The following is a 6,000-nucleotide window of genomic DNA, read 5'->3' on the forward strand; positions in this document are numbered from 1 at the left end:
CATATAAAGTCTCATTGTAACCTGCATGCTGTCCTCCTGCCAGCAGCCCACTGCCTGGGGTGGCTACTGCTGGCCTCCTGCCAACAGTTATCAGCCTTCCAGTCCCAACCCAAAGCTGCCTGCTGCCTCTGACCTGCTGCTCCGACTCACACAGCCTACAGCTTTCTCCCTAGCATGGTCCCCGCTGTCCTCAGGATACTGCTACCGTTCCTTATTTACTTGGAATTATGGAGCCCTCTACTGGCTGGATATTGAACTGGGTAATAGTGTTTTCCACTGGTTACATCCTTTTGCTCCAGTTCACAAGGGGAGGTATCGAGTAATAGCCAGTAGATTCAATACAGAGATACCAACAAGCAAGCAAACAAAAGCCAGTTCTGTGTCTTTGTTACCCACAATGAATTTCCCCTTGACTTCAGTGGGAGATGCACCTTTGTGGCAAAGAAAAAAATCTGGCCCTATATTTCCCAAGGAATGTGTAAACGTACTTAAGGTAGAAGCAGTGGTAAAACAAGGACACCTACTGAGATGTGACAAGGTTTTAAATATTTTTGCTATTGCAGGAATAGCAGAATCAATGGTAACATTCAGTACACTGGGAAAGAAACTTACAGTAATAACAGAACAGAGGAGTTGATATTAATGGGCAATACAAATTAGAACCAGCTTTGGCCTTAATTTAGGGTGGTTAGTCCATAATTACAGTGATTAATTATTGTAGTAACCACTCCACTGAAGGGATTTACAGAGCATCCTGCAAGTCCTGCGTTAAGGGGTATGGCCTGGGGCTGGAGGGTTATATCAATGTTTTGGAGGTAGGGCTATTGTGATGGGGTGTGACACCACCAGCAGGAGGCACCACAGTAGTATCTTGCCCATTGTCACCTGTTCCTGAACCCACGTCACTCCCAGGATTGCAGCATCCTCTTCAGTGACACTGCCCTCCAGCTGTGCCACACTATGTTCCCCCCTTCCAGGGGGACCTGTGGTCCAATCCAGCCACTCCCTTCCGTGGTTCCAGCACCCTCTTTGCCCTTGCATCAAGGCCGCAGATCCCTGCAGCCCACCAGGAGCTGCCTTTAGCCCTCTAGATCTCTGCCTGCAGCACTGCTTGGTCCAGGGTGCTTGCTGCCCTCCGCCTGCAAGGCAGCCAGTGCTCTTCCCTTCTCAAGCTCCAGGGACTGTCTCACCCTGCTCTGTTCTGCAGCTCTTCTTATATGGCCTGCCTGGCTGCTCCTATAAGCCCTTCTGTGATTTGCTGCCTCCTGTGCATCCTCCCTAGGGCTGCTTTTAACCCCTTTTCATAGGGTATCAGGGTTGGAAGGGACCTCAGGAGGTCATCTAGTCCAACCCCCTGCTGAAAGCAGGACCAATCCCCAACTAAATCATCCCAGCCAGAGCTTTGTCAAGCCTGACCTTAAAAACCCCTAAGGAAGGAGATTCCACCACCTCCCTAGGTAACGCATTCCAGTGCTTCACCACCCTCCTAGTGAAAAAGTTCCTAATATCCAACCTAAACCTCCCTCACTGTAACTTGAGACCATTACTCCTTGTTGTATCATCTGGTACCACTGAGATGAGTCTAGATCCATCCTCTTCGGAACTCCCTTTCAACTACCTGAAAGCAGCTATCAAATTCCCCTCATTCTTCTCTTCTGCAGAAGTAATCCCAGTTCCCTCAGCCCCTCCTCATAAGGCATGTGCTCCAGCCCCCTAATCATTGTTGTTGCCCTCCACTGGACTCTTTCCAATTTTTTCCACATTCTTCTTGTAGTGTAGGGCCCAAAACTGGACACAGTACTCCAGGTGAGGCCTCACCAATGCCTAATAGAGGGAAACGATCATGTCCCTCGATCTGCTGGCAGTGCTCCTACTTACACAGCCCCAAATGCTGTTAGCCTTCTTGGCAACAAGGGCACACAGTTGACTCATATCCAGCTTCTCATCCACTGTAACCCCTAAGTCCTTTTCTGCAGAACTGCTTTCTAGCCACTCGCTTCCCAGCCTGGTAGCAGTGCATGGGATTCTTCCATCTTAAGTGCAGGACTCTGCACTTGTTCTTGTTGAACCTCAGATTACTTTTGCCCCAATCCTCTAATTTGTCTAGGTCCCTCCGTGGCCCATCCCTACCCTCCAGCATATCTACCACTCCTCCCAGTTTAGTGTCATCTGCAAACCGGCTGAGAGTGCAATTCACGTCACCCTCCAGATCATTAATGCCCCATCACAGCCATACTGTTACCTCAAAATTTGGACCCAAGGCACTTCAATATTGGTCTGCCTATAATTATAAATTGATTTGTTAATTTATTCTGTCTAAATGGGGAGAAAGGTAGTGACCTGCCCTAAGGGAATTGCCAGGAAGTTTGTCTCTGACCCACAGAGGACTCCCCAGAGCAGACTAACCTCCTGCTAACCCTTGGAAGGACATGGATATAGCCCTCTGCTCAAAGGATTGTCATACAAGCAGTAGTTCTTTGAAAACAAAGTCTTATTTATTGAGATAAAATTAGGTGATTACGGTATATTCAGTAAAGCAAGACAGAAAACAGTACAGTATTTAATAGGTAGTAAGGCACAGTTACATTACATTTAAAGATTATACATTCAATTTACCCAGAAAACTACACAGACTACAAGACAAATACCATGTTGTGAGCTGGTACACACTGACCTTCTTCAAACACCTGTACAGGGCCTCTAGTACAATATACTCATACTTGTGTATAAAATAGCATTACAACATAACATTAAAATGACCATTTCATGAGTGGTGATCAGACAGTCACAAAGTGGGGTGGGATAGATCACACTCAGAAGCAGGCATTCAGGTTTATTTACAGGAATACCCAGCCATTTCTCAAGAATCATCATAAAAGTCAACTTACACTCTTTCAACAATCCCTCTGAATCATCTAGGGTCCTTCACTGTCAAGTCGTCGTCGTCGTCGTCGTCGTCGTCGTCGTCGTCGTCGCTGCTGCTGCTGCTGCTGCTGCTCAGTCTTCTCATTTCTGTGCCCATGTCCTTACACTCACATACCAAGCCTGCCTCGGGCCAGGCTTATATTCAGTTTCTGGACTCCTCTGATTGGTTGACCTTCCAAGCTCAGAGCTCCCTGCATGAGTGGCAACCCATTCAGCCAGTCAGCTCTGCCCTTACATCATAGCTACTCCTCCTTCTGCCCCTCCCTGCAGGTGTTTTGAGTCATTCTCCTGAACTTTGTTCAACCCCTGTTTCTGACTTGCTATTGGTCAATTTAGTCTGTGTCCTTCCTCTTGGGAATTCTTAATAGAAAATAAAAATGGCGGCCATGCTGGATTTTTAAGTACAAACTATCATTAATCACAACTTATCTAAAGCCCTAAATCTAAACCTAACTACAGTGTTATGCAAGCCAAAGCATCATGACACTGTAACCATCTTTGTTAAGCTAATCGAGGAAAGTGAATTTTCCAGCAATTTAAACCCCTCCGAGGGTTTTCCTTGTAGGCAGATGCATTCATATGCTTCTGTCCTGGGTGCTGCCAGTTGTCACTTAGGACTACAGCAGTTAAAAAAAACCTCTTGTATCAATATTGCTCATCTATTCTGATCAGCTCTAGATGGCGGAGCTGCTCAGGCAGGAAGTTACATTAAGTTACATGGGGGGTTGTACTGGCCCTTAACCAGCCAGAATACTAGGAACACAAAGGTGGTTTAAAGCTGTGCAGCACACAATCATGTTCTGTGGATCAAAACTTACTTTCCATACTCTTCCTATTGGTGCTGTTGAGATTTGTTTGCCCTTCACTTGTATTGACCAGAGCAGATCAGACAGAAAATAATGTGTTTGATTTTCTTTGATAGCAGCAAAGTCAGGAAAGAATTTCCTACCTTTCCAAGTGTCATTTGCCTGCAGGTAAAGAATGTTAAAGCTTCTGGGAATACACCTCTACCCCGACATAACGTGACCTGATATAACATGAATTCGGATATAACGTGGTAAAGTAGCGCTCCGGGTTCGGAGGGCGGGGCTGTGCGCTCCGGTGGATCAAAGCAAGTTCAATATAATGCGGTTTCACCTATAACGTGGTATGATTTTTTGGCTCCCGAGGACAGAGTTATATCAGGGTAGAGGTGTACCACTTAAAGCCAGCTATAATCTGACGGCCTATCTTGGCATTAGCATGACCAATGGTTTGTTTCACATGTCTGACTTTGGAAGTTCATTGTTTTAGGATCAACCTGGATGCAGTGATCAAAATGGAGGTGGGGTCTGTTGCCCTATCATTTATCAAGATTTTACAGTATTTGAAATAAGTATGATGGACAAGGGATACAACAATGCCACACTAACTTCTGACTATAGTAGAAATACCCTAAACCACTGCAATGCTACTTTCCCCTAACTATTTAAAGGATAACATAAAGCTATCTAGCACTAGTCTGTTAGGCTATCAGACACTACTTTTGTTTCAATCATTTAAAAAGAGAACACTGTGCACTTTAGTCTGAATGTACTGTACACAGTACTGGCCACAATAGTATGGAAATGATTAATTGCACATGTTCTTAGCCAACTTTGTTGTATTGAAAGAGAGAAAAGGGAGGTGGTTTGCCCTGATTCTTCAGAAACTTTCATTAATCAACAATGGAATAGACAAAAGCAATTGTTCCACTGCCTTTCTATATAGTCATGATGATGCTTGCAAAGGTGTATGTGTGAGCTCGGAATAAAATTCTTATTCCATTTTAAAATGGTTAGCTGCCAAATACTGAGTTATAAAACCTAAGTTAACATGTTATTACCCACTCTATGGTCCATATATGATTAACTTTTTAGAAAGAAATTGATCTATATACATTTTGTGTATGCCCTGTCTCGGGTGATTTCCTTGCTTGCCTAAATTACTAAAAACTTTTTTCAGTAATGGTACCAAATTCCATATCCTTTACCAAAACTCTCTGGTGACTTAATGGCTTTCATTTCTATTAAATTTACAGGGAGAGAAGAATTACTTTGTAAACCTCGAATACAATATTCATTATACCTTTGTGACTTGGAGACTGCAGATAGTTTTTGGTTATTTTTTCTCCTTCAAGTTAACATACACTGTAAGCTATTGATTAATTATCTTAATGGATTCTTTACATTCAGAAAAAAATTACTGCACCAACAGTAGTGTAGAAGCCTAGCTTTAGTACTAAAAGGAACATTTTACAGTATATTCCTGAATGAAATATAACGGCAAAGTCTTTTCACAAGAAATCTTTGCATTTGAATCCTCTGAGGAAACCAACAGTATAAATTTATGGATAAAATGTCAAACAAAATAACAATTTATAGTGCATAACTGATCAACAAGAAAGAATTTCTACTGAAAAAATTCTTGGGTGGCTAAATAAGAAATTACAAGAAAAATGAAATTAGTCACAACCAAATTCCCTTGATGATGTTTGTTCAAGACTACATACATAGTCTTGAAAATTCACTCAACTGTATAAAATTTATTTCTTCTTAAAAGGCCTGATCCTCCATTCTGCCTACACCCAAAACTCTCTCTGAAATCAGTGGAGCTTCGGAAACACATACTGCAGAATTAAGCCCCAAATAATACAATTTGTGCAGGTTTTACTTGTATTTTAAAATCACTCTGCATTGTTAATAAAAGACATAGGCCCTGACACTGTGCCTGTGCACAATTAGTTGCCAAATCATAGATTCCTAGATTTCATATTCTACGTACTCGTTCAGACATCTGATCTTTTGATCTACATTGCTGTTTTGTCAATAGCTTTTATCCAGCATTTTGGAGGTCTCCAAATTTTGACACCATGCTGCCTCAAATGACACTTTTTGGAAAAGTAAGAAATTAAGTAATTTTCAGAGTCCCTGTTGACACTACCTGTCATAAACATACAGCTAAGGATAGCCTAGAATTCCTCCTTCCTGTAAGTGGTTAAGAAGCTCAGATAACCGGGTTAGCACCTGACCAACAGGACCAATGGGGAAAGAAGAT

Source organism: Eretmochelys imbricata, chromosome 3 (assembly GCF_965152235.1).
Source record: "Eretmochelys imbricata isolate rEreImb1 chromosome 3, rEreImb1.hap1, whole genome shotgun sequence".
Lineage (NCBI taxonomy): Eukaryota > Metazoa > Chordata > Testudines > Cheloniidae > Eretmochelys > Eretmochelys imbricata.